Source organism: Lytechinus variegatus, chromosome 5 (genome assembly GCF_018143015.1).
Source record: "Lytechinus variegatus isolate NC3 chromosome 5, Lvar_3.0, whole genome shotgun sequence".
Taxonomy (NCBI): Eukaryota; Metazoa; Echinodermata; class Echinoidea; order Temnopleuroida; family Toxopneustidae; genus Lytechinus; species Lytechinus variegatus.
Genome location: NC_054744.1, coordinates 23,419,669 through 23,442,826, shown reverse-complemented (window position 1 = coordinate 23,442,826; position 23,158 = coordinate 23,419,669). Strand labels below are relative to the sequence as shown.

The window sequence follows — 23,158 nt, the reverse complement described above, 5'->3', positions numbered from 1 at the left end:
TCGTATATGTGTGCTTTGTTGGAGAAAGGGAAATTACTGGGATTGTACAAATATTGCTGTCTCGAGACTACAGACTATTATGTTACAGAGTGCCAATAGATGATGTAGGAACACATGAGGTAGTCCTGCGTTTGCATTGTCCTACATTACTCCGAGTACTTTCTCTAGCGTTCTTTTTCGCAATGTCTGATGGGAAGTCGGCCGGTAAGCATTTTTGTCAATAGTTGTCGATCCCTTGCTCTGCTTGTTTCTCGATTGCAACTGTCCTTCACTAGTCCACAATGCTACCTTCTGTGATGCCCTGGTTGATGTGTTAAGCATAAATTTACGACTGATACGGAAAGACCCTCTCGGTTGGTTGTAAGAAACATTAGAATTGGCGTTTGTAGATCATTACCCAAATGCAGAAGAGATCTAAAAAAATAAAAAAATAACGAATTTCATTGTCTTTTCGGAAAGTAGTTTTCACTAATATTTCTTCCTTAACTTCTATATGTGATCTTCACATAGATTGATTTGTTACCTTAATAAAATGCCCAAGCTGTATCGAAAGTACAACGCCACGCGATAACTTTAAATTAGGTAGTATACATACGCAATCCGACAAATATTTGAATGCAGTTTTGTTTCCCTTCTTTATTCCAGTTGAGGGCAACTTAACATGATAAATAACAGGATTACTCCTTTATTGGATGAGAGTCTGTTCACTTGAAGCTAGCTGTAAGTAATTCAACCGAATTAATTACATATGGAATGTTTCCTTTCTCATTTGCGCAGTGATTTTCCTCATTTTTTTATCAATATAAACTGAAAAGCTAATAATAAAAAATACCGAGAGAATTGCTGATAAACATGTACTCTCTGTAAGCCAGAATAATAAAAGTAATTTTGCATGGACAAAAGTAAAATAACGTCGAAAGCATGAAATGTTTATCTTTGATGTCTATATTAAGTCATGACAATCATAAATAAGAACACTATATGTGAACACAGGTATATTATCAATTGTATATATTTAGAACAAATGTATATAAAGTAGGGAATACGCAAGAGGAATTTACCACACAAAAGTATAGATATAATTTTGTAAGTCTGTTTTTCCACTTTTCTCAATGTAGTTTGAAAGGTAATGAGAAACGAATGAGAATGGTCGACTTTCATATTGAATATGATTTTTAACAAAATCCTCCGATACAGAATTAATTCCAATGATTTTTTAAAGTCTCAAATGAACAACATCAAAGTGCTATTGGAAAAGAATTACTGTTATCTGGTTATTATAACTTTCCCATGATATGGTGACCATTAGGGTAATGCATTGCTCAGCCGCTAATCAAAATTAAGGTGGTCGATATCACATAAAAAGGGTATCGTAATAAAAGGTTTTCCTGAAATGATGTCCAGAATCAATTCAATGTACTCCCTTGATTATCCATAACCTTTAAACCGCATGCACATTCAAAGAACTCGCACATACCCACCTTAAACACCCTTACATTTTAAGTACACATTGCTGATTCGAAGATATATATTCACACCCACACACACCAAATATGACTGTCCGTGTCACAAACCCTTCGGATTAATCGTAACACTGCAACGTTCGATTGGTTGCATTACACATTAGTTGCAATGCAATGCACAATTGAACTGGATGATTATTCGTAAGCCCTCTGTTACTCTGCCCCGGAGGATCCCCTCTAACTGGTAGGTCCCAACTTCTCGACACTGATTGATCATAGACGTTTCACCATCCCTTGCACTTTTCTCTCCAGATATGAAAAGATAAGACGTTTTTCCTCTTCCACGATGTATGATGCAATTACTTCGCGCCCTTTTCCCTTTCCGGAACCCACTCTTTAAAGATTTTGGCGGTAGTAATGGGGGATCAACGAGACATCACATATCAAAGTCTCTTCCATCCTTCTACTGTCGTACCAACTTCAGAATGTGTTATTTCCCCATCCACCCCTATCGCATTCTATTTCTCGTTGTTTATTTTCGTTGAGCCTACTGTTAGTTTCCCTTACAGTTTGAAATTGAAGCAAGTGAAATTGTCTGGGAGACTTTAATACATTTGCCCAATGACAGATGACTCCCATTGCAGTACCATTATAATAACGCGCGTCAAATATATATATTTAGAAAGTTTTCCTTATAAAAACTGTTAGCCAACACAATGCTTAAAAAGACTTTAAGTTTAAGCTATCACTCACATGGAATATATAAATGACCATGACTTGAATTGAAATATAAGTTTTAATATGTTTTATTTTCGCAATTTTCCTCCTTATTAGCTTATTACTAAGTTATCTTCTCTTTGTTTTTTCTTTTGGTTAATTTTGGAAGAATAAATTGCAGAATATGAGTAATATGGTGATTAGACTTCTTGCTAATCAGCAGACCTCCTTTTAACCTTATCTTTGCCATAATTTTCGAATTATGCCTTAAAATATGATTTACAAATTTATCTACTTACTTGAATTATTTTGTTTTTTCATTTAAACTTCTTTTACCTTTGATTTTTCCTTTATAAGTAAGAAAAAAAGACTTTTAGTCAACCCAAGCAAGAGGATTTGCATTGTTAATTGGGAGAACTTCTACATGTAAGTATTCAAATAATTTTATTATGTGAAACAAATTATGTTACGGTACCTGTAAAAGACATGAATCCATTTTCAAGGGGTTATTGAATCCTTGACAAAGTTTAATTATGTGCTTGACAGGACAAACGGGAAAGGATTCATGTCTTTCAATGGCAATGGTGTATTAAGTCAATTTTGTAGCAGCTAGATATGGCAGATCGGGTAAAATGTATTAAAAAGTTTTGAGTGCTAGATTTTAACATAATCAGAAAAAAATATATTTCATTTTCTATCTTTCCTTTTATTTCCTTTCTCCTTTTTTTCTTGGTAATTTTTTTTTTTTTTTTTGGGGGGGGGGAATCCCCGAGTCCCCGCCCATCTGTATGGCACTGTTTTAAGGCACCATAACCTTTGTAGCACACAACGAAAGGATTTGAAAAAAAATACACGATCTATCATGCTCCGGTTGAAAAAAAATGAATATTCAAAGCTACAAAGGAACATATAAAAAAGAAACAACAGAACAATGCAGGCAAATAAATATATTTAAAAAATAAATTTTAACATATATTGAAAGTTATGGCAAAGATAATGAATAGGTTAAGAGGAAGTCTGCTGATTAGCAAGAAGTTTGATCATCATGTTTATCATTTTATGCCATTTTGGCATTTATCTGGTCCCTTCTAGCCATTTACGCAATTTTCGCTCACGTGTTTAGATGTTTCAACTCGCCCCCTTTCTCCGTCGAAGTGGGTTGCCTGACTATGGTTGACCAAAAACACAAACACGAAACAGGATCTATTCACAAAATCAGTAATTCAATTTCATTATTTAATAAGGCATAGACGATCTGTAATTGATAACGAGTGATTTGCGTCAGGAAAAAAAATAATGAAATTTAAATAAGTCTAGAGAAAAGTTTACCATCTGGGCCAATGTTACTATTTATAATATATGTATTTATGTCTACATAATAATATAATAATGTATAAGCGATATCATTACCTGCACGCTCTGGACAAATAGGATATTCTCACTTTGTTATGTTCATTTTCAATAATTTTAAATAATGTGAGCCAAATTCGTTATTTAATCTTTTTCAAATAGTAGAATGGAAATTAGGTATGAAAATTTAGGTCTAAATGTATGTCACTTTCTTGTTTATTTGAGCTTTTGATGTATTTAAATGATATCGATTTTTTTTTCTATTAATCGGTTTCGTTGACCGCGGTATAGATCCATGACATCAGAGATTCATTTTATTGGTCTTTTTTATTATTCCTCTTTTCTTTGGAATTTTTTAAAGCAGGTGTTTTTGTTGCAAAAAAAACAAACATCGCGAGAACCATAGCTTATGTGTCTAGGTTGATGACATTTTAACGGTCGGGAGATTTTTAGTTGAACAACGAAGATTTCTGTCGGTTGAACTAATATCAAACATGTAAATCAGATATTTTGAAACACTATTCCGACTTTATAGTATAGATAAGTCTATTCTTTGCCAGTAAGCAATAAAGGCGTCTCAACATTGATATGATTTGATCACTCCTCTTGTTAGTTCGACAAGTCTTGGATCACTTTTCTGCATTTAAAAAAAATAGATTTTCTCATGCAGGTAAACCGAATTAGAGTGCAATACAGTAATTATTCCTTGAAGAAAAAATATCCATGAATCATTTTTCATTGTTTTTTATGTCCCGAAAATTGCTTTCTTGTCTAGTTTCTCTAATTGTAGCCATTGCTGAATGGTTGGTTACATTAAAACAGTTTTTGTTTTGTGTTCCATAAATAAAGGAATGAATAAGTAGATAAAAAGATAAATAATCAAATTAATCAAATATATGAATGAATAAAGTCATGTGTTACAGTAACACCTGCGAAGTTGACTCGAGACAAATAAAAGGTTGTACATTATTTCCAATTTTGTTTTTTGTATTTAATTGGTTGATGTGGATTAAGTCCATTGGATATGACAGGGGCAATCAATATTAGTACCGAATGAGTTCACATCTACGTTAGATTTGCATAACGAAAAAAAGAAGGTTTTCCAATGAACCAATTTGAACCAATGTGAGATTGCCACGGTTTTGAAACCCCAAAATGACTAGACATGTTATGCCAATCCTCTCGAGGATATAGGTTCCGTACGCAGTCTTGTATGTATAGCCCGTCTCATACTTTGCGATTCGTTGCGATCCAAATTTCAAAGAAATTGTGATCGCATTTGTTATGAACATTTTAATAAAATCTTACGCATCAGAGTTCAGAAGAGTGGTAGGACTACCTTTTTGTATAATGATAAAAAGTGTGCACCTAGTTACCAAGAATGCAATAGCAATTTCATTTATTTGAATACAAGATAAAAGGGCATTGCCTATTAAAGGGATGTAGACCTACAGATAAAAGCCGGGGAGTGATTTAAAACTGAATGTAATACACTCAGTTATAAAAAAGTAACGTGTATTCCAAAATGATCCGGTCCTTTAAAACCTGTCTACCAGAATTTAATCCATTCCAAAGGAAATTAAGAAGCCATAGTATTCTTACTTTTCACTCCCAATTTGATATTATCGGTACACTTTAACTTAGCATTGTTTTTTTTTCCTCTTGCTTCCTACCTCTCCTACGTTGTTCATATGTCATTTGAGAAGTTAACAGTGTTTTCTTAGATTTAATCAACTAAGGAATAACACCAATGCCTTCAGCCTTTGGTGATTTCCAGTATTTCCAAAGGGAGTGCTTGCCAAGGCAGGGAGCAATGTCCGATTTTAAATGGTTACTGAATACACCTTTCCGTTTAATCAGGTTTGTGTTATATTCATGTTGATTTAGCAGGAATCGCTTGATATGAATTTAAGCTCTGATTATCTGTTTGCCCACAGTGGAAAAGCGGTGAAATTTATTGACACAATCGCGATGAGTAATGATTTAGACCTTAATAATGAATCTGTAAAATAAATATGAGGGGATTATGTTGGCATGACCTACTCACTTGACGCAAAAACATCATCAAACCTCATTTTCTTGACGCTTTAAAGCGCCAAAGACTTGGGAATACCAAGAAGATACCCTTGGGTATACCCAACGTAGAAATATCCCATGTTGAGGAAAAGATTCTCAATTGTGCAGAGTATGTAAATCATACAAAATCTATAACTGCAAGGTGGAAGCCGATTCAAACTGATTCGAACGTCTTTATTTCGAGCTCCAGGCCGCGGCTTTTGTAGTTTATTGACGTCAAATGTCTCTCCGAAACGTAAGAATAGTAATAAAGGGCCTTGATATATCTTAACTAGATCTATTTTAAGCAGATTTTTAAAAAACTTTTATACATGTAAGATGATGTGACGAAAGTAATACATTATCTCTTTTTTATGCCTTTTTTCCGTCACAAGTCGTGTGTAACTCGGTTAAGATGATTAATTATTAGTATGTTTTTCTCGTTCTCATGTCTCTGGGCGAGGTTTCTGATAATGGCCACCACCAAACATAAAACCTTTTGTCTAATGTCTGTCCGAAACGGAAGAGCATTGGAGATTGACTACTCAATAGAACGAGGTTTTATTTCAAGTGAGTTTGTTGCTTTACAATGTAGGTACAGATCTTCTACAGGGTATGTCGAAACATATATCACTTTTTTAACGCTGGTTTCTTCAGTCATGGGCGACTTAGTTAAAATAATCTATTATTAACATGTTTGTTACTCATGTCTGTGGTCGAGGTTTCCAAAAATGAATGCCAAAAAAACTTACAACCCTTTTTTCATTCCCCTTGAATATTCATATTTGTTTCCTGGATCTCAGAAAGGAAGATGCATGTAGGTTAGTTATCGTAACTATAATGCTCTTTCTGTCATCAGTTAGCTTTTAATCCATAAGACTCCCCTCTTAGTGTGACTCTTATATTCAAAGATCATGATGATCTGCATGAAGCTCAGATAGTATTTGATTCCAATATTGAGGTAGGGTTTTCGTCTTCATTCAGTTATACCTTAACCAAGTTGAAATTTGAATGGAGGCATGGAACGTATCCATTTTCTTCAATCGAGCACACAATATCAGTTTGCACTGGCGGTAAATTGTTTGATCAATAAACACTGCACGTTTTCGGGGACATTAATTGACAATCACAGTCGGAGCTGAATTTTATTCTCTAGATAATAAGACTTTAATGCAAGACGACTGAAATTTCCTTTTCTAAAGGTGAGAGGTCACAAGCAACTGTATCTCTCATTCGCATTCGTTCGAAGGTTTTCATTATTAAGATAATTTGCTCGTCCCTAGCTTTCAGCTTCGAATTGCAAATCGGGTGTTCATTTGATTCAATCAACTATGAAAAAAAAGAAAATTTAATCACGTGATTATAAAGCCACAACAAATGCATTACTTTATGATAAAATGAAATTTTGAAGAATGATTAATCTACTCCTTTCGAAGAAATATCGGCGAAAATATGTTGAAGCAACATATTTGTGTAAATTTTCACAGTTTAGCAATAACACCATGGTCTTATTTGAAATCTGTCTGAAAGAGCATCCCCATCTTTGTCATGCCCACATCATGACATGCAAGAAAATCAGATTCTTAAAAACTTTTGAAATATTTGTAACTGTTTATGAGGAGAATATCATTATATATTTCTTATAACTTTGGTACTTTTAATATTTCTGCTACTTTTTTACCCAATAAATGAACAAATTAATGTCTGTGCCGGGGGTGAGGGTTTTAAAAATGGGCCGGCATAAATATCCGGGGATTTAGAAACTCTCGTCTGCCACAAACATCGTATTATGTGTACAACCGGAGCCTTCGGCCAAGTAACATTGCGTTTAATGTCAGAAATATCAGGGGAATAATCCTTGTAAATCTTAGTGGTGGAGGACAAAGAAAAAGAAACCTCTCAAGACGAAAAGGATGCAAAGAAGCAAAAGAGGAAAAGAAAACGAAAGGGCTGTGTATTTTTTTTTATTCACTTTTTCATTCATTCGAAGTGAAAGAACGAGAAGGTAAGAAGAAAATAGAAGAAAACGAGACAAATTTATACGAAGGAGAATGGGACATTCCTATTTTCATTTATTCACGGCACATACCAATTACTGAAGATATTCCATGGGGAAGTCTATTCGTGCACTAGAACGTTTTCTTATCATGTCTGTCATATTTTTTTCTTTATGAGATGTGGATTATATGACATTGTACTGAAATGACCGTGGTAACTCCCCGGGCTCCAGGAGATTTTAAGAAAAATCCTGTTAATTATAGAAAGCATGCTCAATTCTGATTTGGGTATCATATTACTTCAAAAATATTTGTATACTTGAGAAACTTTTTTCATACTTCTGAGCTTAGAGTATTCACTCAACTAGAATTTTACAGCATTAGGCAAATTATTCAAAAACTTTTTAAATGAAACGGGAATGATTTCTGCGAATATAATCGGAAAAGCTTGGTCCCTTCTCCCTGTTGTGTACTGCTATGCATACATGTATTTTCTAGACCTTTATATGTCGGGCGTATTCACTAATACAGTGCGTATAAATAATTACACAAAGCAAAATTTCTGTAAAATTATACATTTGTAATATCCTGAAGATTTTTCCACATTTTGACATTGGTACAGATCCATTTAAGCAAATGACGGCAGGACTGTCGAAAAATAATTCCGCTTGAGTCAGCATCACTTACTTTTGAAAAGTTAGTAAAAAATTATTTGCGCAGAACTTTGAAATAATTATGCGAGTAAAAGTAGACCTCAATCATGAAGAACACATGGTATTTAGCTAGTAAAATTGATTTGAACATATCTTTTATCCTTTCTTTAAATTGTTTCCTTGCCCAAAACACTTGGAAGAGTGTCATTGCACCCCCACCCCACTCCCGCACACCGAGGCCATCGTGACGATATTTGCTTTACACTGAGCTGTGGTTTACATTAAATGGCTTAGGCTGGATTTTCATTTTGTTAATCAATGTCATGCTTGGGAAAAATGTGGAAAAACAAGTATTAAATGAAAAATGAAATGTAAACTCACATTAAATGATAAAAAATGCTGGAGATGTCTGATCTAACTCTTGTTTAGATTCAATTATGTCCTCAGATCCAGCTGGCACGAAAAGGATAAAAGTTCTGCTAACCAAGTGTTAACATTTTAATTTGGGTGGCAAAATTGTTACAAAATGCTTGCATGTATCCGTTTTATTCAATTGACTAAAAATGTGCTAGGGCAATGTATGAGAAATGTTTCACAGGGTAAGTTTGATTAATTTCGCCTTTTCCCCTTGACACACCGTGAAAACGAGCATTACTGCGCAGATTTCTGCGAGCTATACAAAAATGGACAATGCTCACTAAAGTGTAACATTCTGTCAGAAATTTCACTTTCATTGGATAAATGAGACCCAAACCCAAGAATATATGTAAACAAATTACCCACATGTTGTATATTTTCTAATTCGCAGGGCTTTTTCAAAGCCCTGTAATTTTCTTTTGATAAGCACTGTATTATGCTGTTCTTTCTAGGATGAACATAAAGCCATGACGGTTTTAATGGAATATATCAAATTCGTTTGAATGATATTCTCATACATAAAAGAGGACTACAGGGTAGGATACTGAAGACAGGAGAGAGATGGGGATACAGAAGACAGGAGGGATATGGACAGAGTTAAAGAGAGAGAGAGAGGGGGGGGGGGGGCGCAGACAAAGACAGCGGATTTGGAGCGAAAGAGAGATGAATAAAAGTTAGAAGGAAAGTAATAGGTAGTGGTGAGAGGAAGGATCCAGCGAGAAACAGTGACAGAGGGAAAAAAAGGTGGCCCGGGGCATGCATAAAAATATGTTTTCTTGCAATGAAAATTTCATATTCTCTCCTTCTTCATAATCAAAACTCTTGTCTATCATCAAGTATAAGTATTTATATTTATAATCAAAGTTCACTTTATCGCTTTGCAGAGTCAAATTCAATCGTGGATAAATGCACAGATTTGAAATGTGATGGTGAGTGAAAGGTTGGAGACTCCTTAAGAGGCAATAGGAAAGTAAGCTCTGCAAACAATTATTCATGTCTCTCAATTTTCCCCATTAAATAGGGTGAATGAACACATTTTGGTGAATTAGTCTGCGCAGGTGGAAATATTGTGCGAATAACAATAACTCGGCATTCGAACGAGATCACCGTACAGCCTTCGAGTAGTTTTAGCTGAACCTGTCTTTTAGATCACAGCCCGTCCTTAAATGATATCTAAATCCCCGCCCGAAGGAAGAACGTGGAACAGATGCGAATGAACTCAAACTTTAGTCTTTGAGAGAGCGAGAAACCTTGATATATTGTCATTTAAAGCACCATATCCTGTCATTGCTAACGTTTCGACGCATTTCCTTTGCAGGGTGTTCAGGTAGCCATTGCAATCTGAACACACACTTCTCTTGCGAATATTGAACTTATGAACGCTTAGATACATGTAAGCTCTACGTACTGCGATTTCTGTTTAGGAATCTTGGAATCCTGATTTACCTGTGACGAATTAAATCAACTTCGAAATCCGTGGTGCGTTTAGTAGCTTCATCTGTCTGGGATAGACTCTTCCGTTGAAAATATGATCATTTTTATAAAGATTTAATAGTCTGTGGTGCCTAAGGTAATTTAAAACAAAATCATAGATGAAAAAAAAATCATTGAAGAATATATCACTCCTGTTACATTCACCTCCCCCATTCTCCCAGTTGTTTTAATGCAAATCACAAACCTGCAAGTCACAAATATCTTCTGTAGTTTATGCGCTAAAATTGTATTCAATTTATCCGATGTCGGAATGGCTCTTGGTAAAAATGTTCAGAGAATTCGAGTTTGAAAATGTAAAAAATATGGATATTGTTTAAAAAAAAGTTCAAATAATCAGGGTTGTTTCATGAAGGTGTTCAGAAGTAAATCTTTTATTTGAAAATAAAATCAATTTGGTTTCATAAAATCGCAGCAAAAAATTTGTTAAACATTTAGTAATGACATTCTGTGATTTTCATTTTTTTTTGTTCTTTTGGTAGCAGATTCATCATCATATTGGAAACAACTAACTTGTTAGGGATACCTATAGTTTTCGATTTTTTCATGCAGATGACATCAATGTCTTCATTAAAAGATAACTTACTACAATAATCACACCCAGAAATTGAAAGAAGTACATCTATTAACAATGTTATCATTCATAAAAATAACTATATTATTATAATCAATGAACTTGCTTGAAAAAAAATATTCATTCATGTATTTATGTATATATTGGAGATCAACAATGAATTTATTTTATTAACTTTTGATTAAAATTAACTATCATATTTGTGATATCATAATTACTCAAGAACACACTTGTGTCATCTGCAAATAATATATATTACAGTTTGCGAGATGTATTACAGATGTCATCCATATCGATTAAAAACACTCTCTAGTAATTATTGATAGGTAGAGAAAAATTTTTATACTTGATAATACGGAAATTTAAGTTAAATTCTTTGTACTCAAATTAAAGCTTTTCACTACGGTTGTAAGGTAATGCGCAACTTTACGATGAACTTGAATGAACCGCCAATTGGTGTGAGACATATCCCGACCAAAAAATTCCCCCTTTTTATTCAACAACCGTCGCCAGCACCAAAAATCCTCCAATAGATTAGCGTCTGACATGTATCAAGATATGATGAATATTTCATAATTCAATGACAGTGTTTAAAGTGAATGGATGACTGGTTAGAAAGACATAAGCAAATCCGCCATTGCACACTTAAGCACGCTGTGTTATGACTGCATGTGTTGGCTGTCATTACTTGAGGTAAAGAGACGCCGAATTCTGGTCGAAGATTAAACACTTTTTTTCTGTCAGCACGATCAACATCATGCTCTCCACTCGACAGTGTAACGAAGCGATTCATGATATTGACGTGTGTAACTTATCAATTTATATTTCTCCTTCACACTGGATATTTCACAAAGAAGTGGCAGAGTAGAAAATTAGAAAAAAAAGCATTGCCAATAAACACATGATACGTACATCTACATATTTCATCGACAGTGTTCACTATACACTGTTAGAAATTTATCCTTAAAATAAAAGAAGTTCCTGCAGCAGAGTTTCGAGAACACCCGTAATCTTACCAGATTGTGTAATCTTACATTATATCATGTAAAATTACAGGAAATTGGTATTTGGTGTATGGAACCTTTCAAATTTTGCCCCTTTATTAAATTGCAGAAAAATCCTGTTTTATGAACTTACAGAATGATTTTGTTATTGCTTTCTGCAAAATCTTCTTTTTTCTGTAAAATCAGGGTTTTTTTTACAGTGTATACAACTTAATTGAATGCTTCATGCTGAATGCTTCCTTGCCAAATCTGATATCTGTCAAAAAACTTTGTTTTACAGTCTGATGGTACTGGATGCAAAAATAAATGCATTCTGCTCGAATGTTGACTTTAAGTAGAAAAAAAAGGAAAAAAAAGCAAATGGGAAAATCCCTACATTTCGATGCTTCATATTAAGCTTTAAGAGGTAGTCTGTAAGGTGTGATATCAACTACCATCGTTATTTCCGCGAGAGATTGATTAAATTCTATTCAAACTCTTGAGTATTTGAAGCATCCCCATTGTTCCAAAGTGCGGAAATCGAAAGAATGGATGTGACATTACATTATAATTTGTATAATGCTTAAAATACCCAAGGGCACATAAAGCGTTAATACAGACACAAAAGTGAGTCAAAGAAAGAAACTGCTATAGAATGGCAAAGGGATATCACACATTAGTTCCGGTGATTACACAACATTCCTTTCCTGGCTATAATCACACCATTCATGAATTTTGTCATTGCGAATGTCATTTAAATTTATATATCTTGCTTGGTGCTTTTGACAGCAAATGCTGTCATTTCCTTTTTCAATTTCATTATGTGTTTCAACACATCCCATCTACATGTACTTGCATTGTTTCTCTATTTAAAAAAAATGACATTAGTATCATTACATTTCATATACTAGTACTATCATTGTATTAGCTTTAAAAAGTACATCTTGATTATTTGTGACTGTTTTTAATATGTTTTCCCTTTTTAAATGTGTTCAATTCGTAGCGATCTTAGTAAAGAAACCCTTTTACTATTCTTTTATATAAATCGATTTTAATCGAAACAAATTGCTTAATGATTTTAATTCTAATCTTATGTATTACATATTTGCAAGTATTAGGAAACGTCTTTGGTTGTGTTTAAAGTGTGCAATAATAATGAGAACCTTATTTCACTGACTTGAAGATTTAAAAGAAGAGTCCCGGGAAAAGAACACACTTTTTTTACAAGAAGCCGCTGGGATGATAGGTATAGGGGAAATGAAATAATTCAAGGAGCGTTTGACAGATAGATGAGGTAAAAACGTCTAAAGATATATTACGTTGTGTGTGGGTGTGTGTGAAAGAAAAGGAGAGATGTCAATGATTGTAATGCAAAACTATATCAGCAGTAGATATGAACATAGTCAAACTGTGAGACAAAATACTTTTCTATCAAGAGAGAGAGAAAAGAAAATTTTCTATAAAAAAAAATGAAGTAAAAAGGGTTTATACTTAAAAAAGGGGGCTTGTGTCTCAACCAAGCCAACAAATCTTTCGGTAAATAGATGGCCATTTGAGCGATGCAGTTAAGCAGGACCAAGGATTCAATAGAGATGCCTCTCCTCGTTATCTCAGTAGTCTTATCTCACTGTTCCTCTCTTAAGGAGCCATCTTTAGGGAATGGCAGTGAGGACACATCCTCTGGCAATTTGCTTACCTTTTAAAGACGGAAGACAAGCAACATGCAGACTGATCGCAGCTAAGTCTGATTACGAATCACCATCTTTCAGATCTAAAAGAAAGATCTAAAGCGTAACATGGCTCCGTTCATTTGGACATATTCATGACGTTTCTACTATCACTACCGCCTGCGTCATAAATAAGTTCTCGCGTGCCGAAGGTAATATGGTAGGTAATAATAAATGAATTGCATGCCTGATTACATCGGGAGCCTTTGTAGCCTTTGTAGAAATATATTGGAAAGTATGAGGTATTACCATTGTGTGTCATTAAAATTTATCCACAAAAAAATATCTTAAAAAAGCTGCTCGCATTCCGGTAGACTAGCTTAGCCGGGGTAATATAGGAGCGCCTTGAGCACCTAGCAAAATTAATATGTGCGCTATACAAATCCTGTGCTATTATCATCATTTTATTATCATCGAAGTGCTATACATGATATATCATGACTCCGGTTAAGTTAGCAAGAAGCTTTAAATCTTTGATTACTAAATCTATGTAGCTCGTCGAAGGACTTTTTTGCGACTCATGACCTTATGCTGCAATCTTTAATAAATTATTTAACTAGGAAATCAAAGTAAAAAGGAGATTCACATTAAATCATAAAGTAACAATGAAGAATGAAAACATTGTAGTGGGGCAAAAAACCTTCTGAGCTCACTAAAGGTTTACACTTATTATAATACTAAATCCTCCTACCAGACATGCCAGATGCCTTTTTACTTACCCTATTGTGCAACAAATTCGCAATGGTCTTTTTTAAAATCAATCTGAAACAAATAATGACGCAGCCTAGATTACATAAGAAATTGATGAATTTAACAGATCTTAAAATTATTGTATAGCTCCTTAGTTATCGCATAATATTTATCAGTTGAATTTCTACATTATGAATTCCAGCGGTTCATTTCATATATTTTATCCCACAAACTAATATTCTCCCTTGAAGGGAAAAATTATAGAAGTGTTGAAAAAACTAATATCAGAGCTTTTTTTCAAAGAAGGAAAAACCTGCCCCGTGGGTAAAGGATTGCTTTCAATTTTCAATCAATAAGCTTCAATTTTCCACCTGCTTTATTATTTTTTATAATCTACTGGGCATTCACTATGTAATTCACCATGCGTTAGTAAGCAATATGGCAAGTATCGCGATCTAATCTTAGTTCACAGTGAGATAGAATTTTATCAACTTAAGAAGTCTGGCGGCATCCAGTCAACAGATAACCCCCGGGATTTGAATGCGGACGGGTATGGAGGAGAAGAACACTGATGTATTCATGATGCATCTGAAATTTATTGCTTGTCTCCTATTAATTTCAAACTGTACATTTGACATGAAAGTGGTACGTTAAATGCACATTTGCTTGTTCAGGTCTCCATCGAGTCTGGTTAAAGGGTAAACTCTAAATCACTTTCAGCTCATAGTCATCTGACTGTCATATTGCAAACTGCTACCTATTTGTAATCAGTGCTTATTATTAAAAAATCTGATAAGCAATCAATTCCCTCTGCAATCTCGCTGTACAATGGCCTACATCTATACTTAAAGTATCCCTCTAGGCGTGGTCCGGAGTGCGGAAATTGAGGATAGTGACGGTTTTGGCTTCTCAAGTTTTTAAAATGCACATTTAAAAAAAAAGAAAATGCTCGATTAGTGTAAATGTTACAATATTCATGAATATTATAAAGAGAGAGAGACAAATAGTGCTGCTTTGCGAGATAATGCAAGTTCCAACAAAAAGTTTGTGTCAATGTATATTCCAAATTTTCGACGCAACCTCGCGTTTTCTTCAGGGCAACGAAATTTACAAAGATATACGGCGGTTATTTCTGAATAACTTCCATTTCATTGCCTTAAAAGGAGAAATTCTCTTTTGACTCAAATTCGACCCATCGTATGTCACAGAATATAAAGAAATTCAGTTTTGTTCGGTCTTGAATAGTTGTCATTGATGTAACGATGAACACCCAAACGCAAATTTTCAACTCGTTCGATTCTGGAGAATATAGGTTGTATACGTTGATCATGTTGAAATTCCTTGTAAATCGTACAACAGTCAATACAAGTAAAAACAAATGAACATCGAATCGGCAGCTCTGGATACAGAATAGATATTAGAGAAGAGAGAGAGAGAGAGAGATGATTGATTGACATGCCAATGCATTTTTTTTACATTCCTCAAAGTAACCACAAGTAGGTCTAACCTTATAATTTAAGGACACCAGTGGTTTCAAATTTAAATATTTAGCCACTATTTGGTTTGCAATTCTACTCAAAGTCTACGTAGGAGTTATTTAAATGAGGCTTTTGAATTATCCTTAGAGTGGCGTAGATGGAGATAATTGATGCATTCTTCATGAGTTCTACAGAACGCAAGGGGCACGATGGGTACTTTACCCGGAAAGCGCAATCTGGAAAGTATTTGAATATAAGCTGTTCTTATATCCCTTACCTGTGGAAACCCAAATATCAGCAACAGTTGAACGGTTGAACCATTGAGGTTTACCGCCATGGTTGAAGGTTAAAAGTTTTTCCCCTCATACAGTGTATTGTAAAAAGACACTAGATACGTAAGTAAATCCCCGAAACTATATGCTATAGAATTTCAATGTATAGATGCACATTGATCCAAGTAATGGGTTATCAAGCTTTCTACATACATGTATTTGTTTGGCGTGTCAGTCAATAACTTTATATTGATACTGGAAGGACCAAGACAAATATTTTTTGTTATTAAAAATTCTGAATCCATCGTATTCATTGAATATGATTAGACAAGCATTGTGTTTTTTAACAGCATTATTGATATGGGTCTGGTAAGGTAAGAATAAGTGTGTATATGGCTACAATTTGCATACTATTGATCCTTAAAACAATGGTGACTTAAAATCGGTACCCCCCTAACATGACTAAATTGAGAATAGGCTTCTGCCCCCAACTGATCCCTGGGGGTACGGCACGTACTGATCCAGTCGGATCGAACCATGAATTATCAATACAAATAACTTGAACCATTCGGTTAAGTATGGCTGTATGACTTACTCTGGAGCTTTTCCATAATACCTAGTGATTGCAAAATATTTTACCTGTGCATCAAGTATGTTTCCATGCAACCAATATGCGTGAACTGATTACCACTCTTTTAATATATAGCCCATTGATTTGGGGAGTTTATCCGTAGGGAACAAATCAAAATGTTCGATCAATTTTATTTTACCTGAAATTTACAGTCATTTTCTCCCAACTTTTCCATTTTTTCACACAGCTTATAGTAAGCGACGGTCTGAGGAACAACATACAGTAACAGCGCTTTTTGTACAGACTGAACGATAATCCTGTTATTTACAGGTAAGTCGTCTTCCACCTCTACGTGTAGCTACCATTGTCATTAGTGTTTACCTCTTTGTCTCTTGTGCCTCATTAATCTTAGGATGTAAAATTCAGAGGGGTTTTGCAGGAACTCCTCTTTAGAAATAGAAAGATACGTGAGATATCTGACTTTAAAGGATCATAATTTGTGTCATGACAAGATTGCCTTTCTTATGCCACTTGTTATATGGACATTATGGATTAAAGACATAAAACATGTTACCTCCATGATGTGATATTTACTGTTTTTTTTTATTAGGGGTCGAAAATTCAATTTCTTGGAAAATTAGGGAAATATTATTTATCCGTAAGTTATGTGTATTTCCAATCTCGATTCCAATGTAAGTCTATATATGCTTCCCCTTTTAATATTTTAGACATTTAAGTTAATTTCTGTCATTCAGTTGTGTGTATTGTTATTGTTTGTGCGCGCGCATACGCGTGCGTTTGTGTGTTGTATTTTATGCTCACACGGTCACTCAATTTACACAGAAAAACCACGATAAAGCAAGATAGTGTGGCGCGTGCACATCTCAGCTGCCGCACATCGTCTAAATCGATTTAGTCACATTTCCCATCTTTGCAGAGCATATGAGACGGTTTTAATAATTGGTCAGCTTTGGCCTATACCCGCAAAAACCAATATAAGAAAAAATTACAGCAATAATTGAATATCAGCGGATTTCAAGTGATATTGTGGTGACCTGGTGACGGAACGTGACTTCTGTAATGTCTTTTCGCACAGTCCTCTACATAAAGCTCTTTGAAACTGTGGACGCAAATGATAGTTCTGCTAATTGAAAACAAAACTCTTTGTACGTAATGACTTATCAGATATTTTCAGCTGATAAAGAATACCACTTCATGTTGTATTGCGAGGTGCATTCCAATCGAGGTGCATGTTGTGAATGATAAATTTTGGTAAGTATTCGGCTCGGCTCATGTATCAGTTGTTCATATTAACATTTTAAATTCTTACCCTGACAAAGTTACGTGATTAATAATTAATAGTTCATTGTGTATCAGTGTTCAAAGTTTATTGATTTTAAACTTATCCAACGTCGTTGTATACAAGTTACACAGCAAAAACTGTGGTGTTAACCGGTGTACACAGAGGACCACACCAGTTATTTTACACCGGTGTTAAATTGGTGGTGTTAGTTTTACACCTATAGGTGTTATTACAACACATTTGTTGTTACATTTACACGCTGTGGTGTTATGTTTAATCTCTAGGGTGTAATTTTAACACCTCAGGGTGTGGTCCTCTACACCAATTGGTGTCAGTTTTAACACCGCAGTTTTTACAGTGTAGAGATTTCGTCCAGAAGTACGCAGGGAAAAAACGATTCTTTTTTTTTCTTCTCAAATTATTCAGCTTCAGTTCTTCACTTTACTGTAATCGAAAAAATTGTCAATGATCTTCTTTCAAAACGATTTGGTGAAGAGGCCTTTTAGGAAAAGACAGCTGTAAAGCTCTTGACCTGGACGATGGCCTGGAGATGTTCAGAGCTTATTCACCTGCTTTGCACTGATACTCGATCAGTTCCCATTCAACTGACCCATTTTAAAGAGAGCCGCATTATTAGTTCCGTTATTGACTTTTGTAGTAAGAAAGGCTTTTTGATCATCCCCGAACAACGTGATTAGGAATTCGTGGAAAATTTCGATAATTGATTGTAATCTCGCACTATACCGAACTAAAATTGTGTGTATGTAACACTTTTATAATGCCTTCCATAAAATTAGTATTTTAAAAATGATGCTCTCAGATGTGGCCTTTTTAGTGAGTGCGTCTTAGAGTTAGTGTTCTGACGCTCGTCTTTTTCAAACAGAGGGTCGTGGGTTTTAATCTCAGCCATGGCGTGATATCCTTCAGCAAGAAATTTATTCATATTATGCTGCACTCAACCCGTGGGTTAATTGTGGACAAGGGATGATTAATTCCTTGATGCACTGAGCGCAGGTGGTCGTGATGTCCGAATAAAGGACGAAACACTAACCAATAATTGTTGCGCTTTGTATCCTCTGGCAAAAATCCATCCATTATTGATCGTCAATATGTTTTAAGTAGTGAAAGGCACAAAAGAAGTAGGGTGTTCGTGATAAGGATTCTTCATCCCATATATTTATTAAAAACCTGAGACGTTAGCTGGATAAAATTTACACAAACTGCCTCATACACTAATTATTATAATCATTATATTATTTTCCATCTTTAAAAAGCCGGCCGTAGAAAAAGGGCCTACAAATTGATGAATAGGTATATTCGTATAAAGTCTTATAACTGGTTATTGAAAGTGCGAGATGATGTATTGAATATAATATTGGAGCTGACTAGTTGATAAAGTATTAAAAATAGGAAATCTAAGGATAAAATCAATGAAATTACACCTAATACGCTTCATATAGACTCTATATCACGAAGATATATAGAGAATATATATAGAATATATATATTGTTTGATTTTTATGTCAATTCATTGCGATTTAAGTTGATAAACAAATAATTTTTCTCTGGCCTCAGCTTCCATTTCGGTACCAACAAGAAAAAAAAATATACATTTTGTTAATGAAAACAAGGACACTATAAATCATTTACACAATCATAGGTAAAAAAAATTACAATTAGTTTAACTGTAAAGTAAATTCTTAAATTTTCTGTAGATATTCGACATTCAATTTTTAGAGGGTTTTCCCCCTCGAGTATCGGCGAATTTAATGGAAGATTAAATAAATGATGCACAGTTCATTGGCATGTTAATGTAATCATCACCAACCTTCTGGCTTGTAGTTTTGAAAAGTCCTTTGAGAAAGGCAGATTGATATTGGTTCATGGAAAGGGGCATTTTGCGTTCCAAATGCAGCCAAAAATGATTCTCGCTCAATAATGAAAATGATTTGGTCAGAAAAAAATTGGCTCGAAAATGAAAGTACTCTGGTTTGAAAAATTGCACCCTCAGAAAAAAAGCTCAACAAAAGATGACCCTGCATCTTAGCATATAATCTGATTTCTAGGGGGTGTTTCCTGTGTATGCATAATATACACAGCATCCCCGCTATTCAAGGCCACGAAAAATCACCTAAATCAGGAAATCCCGTTCTCCCCCAGGGTTACATTTTGTCGCCCTTGCTCATTTTGGAAACATGGTGTATGCATTAAATATTACATTTGATTAATAAATGTTAGGTAATTCATACAAAACAACTGCGTAACAAGAAATAGTCATTGACTCTGTAAAGGGGGTATAATTACGGAATAATGTACTACAAAATAAAGTACAATTACAATATAATGTATGACTTTATATAAAGAAAAAGCGTACAGTTGTAAAGCAACTTACCTTTTTATGCATATGTATAGCCCTGGGAATCGGGGGTGCTGCCACAATATTTACCTGTGTGTGTGCTCCGTGTGTTAGTAACCATAGGCAAAACCCCCTGAAAATCCGGTAGATATGTTAGCCTATGTAATATAATTGTATACATGTATATATGAATGCGTGTGAAAATATACTTATAGACATAAACAGACCCACGCAATTTTATCAAAATTGATATCAATGAAGAAAATAAGTCTATATTAAAATTACAAATGAAAACAGGAGATAAAGCCTACATCCTACAGATCAATATGGACCATTGGACTTGTTTAATAACATCATGCCTTTGCACCGTTAATCATTTATCTTTTACTGTAAATTACCTTTCACAAAAATGGAGAAAATGGAAATGAGTCGATACCTATTCCCCGACAGTTTGTCATAAACTCTGAGTTTGTTCTGCTCAAATGGACACTTTGTCCATTTCGATTCCTCTGATATTGATATTCAATGAGTATGATGCGAAGGATAGGAGGAGAGTAATGATGAAAAAGGAGAAATGATATAAGTGAGAAAAACCAAAATGCATTCAGGTGCACGGAAGTGAATAGATCAATAGATACGCAGGAAGTGACGATTATTGCGTATAGGCCTCTATGTCTGTCCGCCCTTTTCATTATTGACGCTCAAACCAAGTAGAAGAAATAATATTACGCGAAATTCTACATGGAGACATTTGCATTCATGGTATTAGAGAGGCAGGCGTACTTTTTGAGTCATCTACCCCCCCCCCCGATAGAAGCCAATGACTTGATAAAAAGTGCGCCTGTCATTATTTTTCTCAGAAAACCCGTACCGATAAACATAAAGAACTTGTACCATTGTACCTTGTTAGTTATCACCATAAAGCTGACTATCAGTGCCGTCTGTATTGTACACGAATAGGAAATTCACTTATCCGAGTGTCTTCATATTTTCGGTATAATGTTTTTCATTTTTTATGCATTTTTTCTAATTTTCTCTTTAAGCCGACATGCATCATGACATTGGCGGTTGATGATTATCTAATACATTTTGATAACTTGAGAAACGGTAAATATTATTGTATTCTTTATTTTATTCCAATATTGTTACTCTACGATTGTTTGAAGATAAGCCAAGGCGATATTATATTTTAATTAAATATAATTATGGTTATAGATAATAAAACTAAGCTATAGTTAAATTAATTTAATAAAATACCAGTAATGGTAATATATATTTGTATTCAAAGTTTTCAGGATTCAAAATTATTGTTTTATATCTTTTAAAATGAATGCTCTCCTTAAGAAGGTAATGTATACGTTGATAATGAATCCCAACATGTCGGAATTAAAGGTTTGCAAACGTAAATTCGGAATAAGAAAGTATATTCGACATTAGGAAAATAACAATATGCGTCTCTATTAGGTGGATATACGGTCATGAAGACTGGTTTGAAACTTATCCAAAGGAAATTGATTTGTACGTAGATTTATAAACCAGATGCAATTGCTTGTAAATGATTGTCTAAGGCAAATGGTGAAACGAAAACGTCGTTCAGGGTTTGGTTAACGATCGATTGAATTGGAGCTCTCTTTGCCGGGGGCTGCATTCGTGACTGTTCACATCATGGTTTCTCTTCATTGCTCGCAACTTTATCTTTTCTGAGTCTGTACGTACACGAGTGTTGTTTTAGTTGCGCGCAAAATTCGCCCTTGTTGTGACGCCATTCATACGCGTTCATCACGAGAGATTGGTCGAACAAAGTGTAATAATTATGAAATTTACTTATAATTAATTGAAAAACCCCTTAAGGCCACCGCACACCTTACGACCCGACTGGTCGGCGACTGGCTTGCGTCTGAGTGAGGGGAGATGAATCGCAAGGCAGTCATGAGCCTCGACACCGCACACCTTGCGATCCGATCTGCGACTCACGCATGCGCTTTTTGCGTGTTTGCATAGCATCTGAGACAATGAAAATGACAATGACATTTATTCCCATGTCATCCATAGGTTTCTAGTGTGTATTTTTGATATTTTTCATTTTTCATATTCCGACCTAAAAACCAGACATTCTAAGCACTTTAACTGTGAAAAGGATATGTGAGCATGAAACGCGAGCTGAATTTTTTATATTCTGGCCTAAGAACTGGATATTATGAGCACTTTTTGTAACGACGAACAAATTGGTTTCTAACAAATCAATTGATCGCGATGTGCGGGCTGATTTTTTTGGATAATTCAACCTGAAAACTAGCGTTTTATCTTACGTATCCAGCTAAAAAATTATTCGAGCGCGTAGCGCGAGCGAAATTTTCATTGTTGTAATTATATTATCTAAAAATTGTTCTCTATCTTTTTCCTGTCCCTGGTCAGCCAGCCCGTCCTCACTATCGGTACAGAGAGCTCTAAAAGTTGCATTGCGTAAAAATCACAAATTACATTATTCTAGCCGTACTTTCTCTACATCTTTTGATAGTCGTCAGCATTCCAACTGGATTCGATACACTGATTGCGATCGGTATTATTCAGGAAGTGCACACATAGTCAATGCGAGGTCTACTCCTGCCAGAAGGCACGTTGCTATCAAGAAGTAAGTAAATTGCATCTAAGGCATGACCTTGATTTTTATTTTTTTCACCAAATTAGCATAATTTTTCCTTCTGATTCCGAGCAATTGGTGGCACATGTATAAGGCCTTTAAGAGAATAACTGGAATTATTCCGCTGCCGGCTTCACGCTTGATGGGTGATTATCGCTGATGTCAACAGCCCTACAAAGTGTGCACCTGTTTTGAAGGCTCGTTTTTGTGTGTTTCCTTATTCTATCGTCTTCCCCGGATGTCACGACTTTGTGTTGTCACGTGTCAGGTTTCACCCCTTCTGTTTTCCAGGGTTTTCGTGCGATCAGCTCGTGCTGATCCATGGATAGTTTTTTACAAACTGCTTGCCTAATGTCTTCTACAGTGTACTCTACCTTCTTTATACTATATTGCTTTATCTAGTTTCATTTTTTTTCTTTC

General features: G+C 34.9%; 1 long non-coding RNA gene across 1 annotated transcript; it reads left to right on the top strand.

Annotated features, from left to right (window-relative positions):
- The first annotated feature begins 680 nt into the window (after positions 1 to 680).
- LOC121415763 lies at positions 681 to 22,720 on the top strand. Its single transcript, XR_005970049.1, has 4 exons — positions 681 to 720; positions 16,686 to 17,710; positions 21,141 to 21,204; positions 22,616 to 22,720. It is a non-coding gene; the product is annotated as an uncharacterized LOC121415763 (long non-coding RNA).
- The last annotated feature ends 438 nt before the right edge of the window (positions 22,721 to 23,158 follow it).